Source organism: Hesperophylax consimilis, unplaced genomic scaffold, assembly GCF_061612785.1.
Source record: "Hesperophylax consimilis isolate HC1 unplaced genomic scaffold, BYU_Hcon_1.0 scaffold_36, whole genome shotgun sequence".
NCBI classification, from domain to species: Eukaryota; Metazoa; Arthropoda; class Insecta; order Trichoptera; family Limnephilidae; genus Hesperophylax; species Hesperophylax consimilis.
The window spans coordinates 1,673,601-1,675,888 of NW_028301266.1; the positions used below are offsets into that span (position 1 = coordinate 1,673,601).

The 2,288-nt window shown below is 37.8% G+C and overlaps 1 non-coding gene across 1 annotated transcript; it reads right to left on the reverse strand.

The window, feature by feature from the left end:
• Positions 1-1,934: 1,934 nt before the first annotated feature.
• On the reverse strand, positions 1,935-2,007 carry TRNAK-CUU (transfer RNA lysine (anticodon CUU)). The gene has a single exon. It is a non-coding gene; the product is annotated as a tRNA-Lys (tRNA).
• Between the last annotated feature and the right edge of the window lie 281 nt (positions 2,008-2,288).

The window sequence follows — 2,288 nt, forward strand, 5'->3', positions numbered from 1 at the left end:
ATCTGAAACATACAAACTCGAAAGGAGTCTCCTCTCCAGGTACTCCATCAATGAGTTCTGGCCCAATAATGGCCAGAATTTTGTCCTCGAGTGGGGTGAGAGGTGGAACCCTGCTCACCCCTCCCCCAGTTTGGCACATCTCCACTCGAAGCCGCGACGCCTTCTTCTTCGCGTTGCTCCTCAGGTCCCTCCAGGTCTGAAACAATTAAATAATTAGTCAAACAACTATTCTGGTGAAATAGATTATTTGGAATTATTATAATATGCACATACTTGCTGCCACTTTTTTCCGGTTTTGCAGGTTCCAAAGCCGAGAGCGTTTAGATCCTCTGCTAACCTCTGCCATTCTCGTAGGTTTTGCAGGCGTCCCTCCAAGCCCTGGAACCTACCGGAAGCCATGGCAGGCCTCTCCGAGAGCCACGCCACCAAAAACTCCAGCTGCACACTCGTTGCCCTTTTTTTAATAGTCTGTAGGAGAATTATCATGTATTACATAACTAAAAATGTAAAATAAGTAAATGAACATCACGAAAATGAGGTGACTAATAAAAAACTGACAAAAGCAAAAATATACACTACCTAGTGAATATAATAACATAATGAGTAGCGTCATTAGGTGAAAAGAAATCTACAAATAAATGTCATTTGTACGTATAAAACACTGTTCATTCAAAGCGAATTTGAGGTTATAAAGTCCTTTACTTCTTGGAAAGGTTACGATACCTAACGAAATACATTTACCAACGTAAAAAAATACAGAATAAACATGAAAATTATAAATAATTGTACAACTTACGGTCATTTTTCCTTATTTAGTGATAAATGAATCAATTGTTCAAAATGCATCAATGGGTAACATAAATTCAGCGGAAACGTCAAAATTCAGCGCGCTAATAAATATGCCAATAGACAATTTTGGCATTTCTGTATAGAGTTATGTGAGATGCAAACGTATACGACGCCGACGACGCTAAAATAAACCAAACTTTATCCATGTCGTTACAGAGTACCGTTTTAAGTCCGATGTGATAAATTTGGCCAAACAGAAACGTTTTCGTTTGTGATATCGAAATTTACCGAGTAAGCCCCCTGCTCACCGTTGGCGAACGGGTGAGTCACTACTGATCCGCGAACGAGTGAGCGGCTGATTTAGGAACCGGATCTTACGGATCCGTGTAGAGATCCGGCTCACTGAGCCGACTCGTTCGCGAACGACTCACTTCTAGTACCAAACGGGCGGCGGTCAAGGAAACACTTTAAAACTAGAAGGATTGGAGCGATTTCTCCAGGAGACATTATGGGAGGAATCTTGCGGACATATTGTTCCTGTTTAGCTATCTGTTGTAATCGCTGGTCATCACGTTATCCTTTATAAATTTTGCAGAACTAATCTATGAGTCGCATGGCGCCCTATTATGAAACAGGTCAGATTATAATCGTTGTATTCCTTTATCACTAATTAACTTATAAAATTGGTACCATTTAATTCCAACTGTGCTAGTGATCTTCATTCGAAGCACACACCTTGAGATATTGTTATCTATCTTAAATTATGAACCTCATGTTCTGGTTAAATCTAATCCTAAATAATAACTAAAATAATCGTTGTTTCGTTCTTTGACAATAAATGATTTCTTGTGACATACTTAAGTTGTTTCAATACTATCTATCTAACACCTACCTCACACTATGGTATTTGTTGTTCTTAACTTATATTTACTGTTACAATAGCATAATTAACATAAATGATAATTATTTATTGTTTTTTTTTTTGTTTATTTATTGTTTTGGTGTTTAATACATTTAAATGATCATTATTATTTTATAACAATAGCGCACCAACGCGTCTTTATTAATTTTAGCAATATTATTCTATTAAAATAGCGCCCTACGTGGTTTGATTTGTACATAATTGAATTATTCCATTACAATGGCGCCCAACGTAGGGCTCGAACCCACAATCCTGAGATTAAGAGTCTCATGCTCTACCGACTGAGATATCCGGGCATAATAATGAGTACGCACGTGTTTATACAAATATCTCTTTTGAGAAGCCGAAAAAATTCAGTCGGAACACGAAAAAGGATTTTTTCCACTGTGAGTCAGCATGTGGTTCGTCAAATTTTACTTTTGAGTACATGAGTAAATACACTTCAAACATGAAAAAGGTTTTTTTCCAGTGTGAGTCAGCATGTGGCTGATCAGATTGCCTTTATAAGTAAATGAATTGTGGCACAAAGAACATGAAAAAGGTTTTTCTCCAGTGTGAGTCAGCTTGTGGCTCGTCA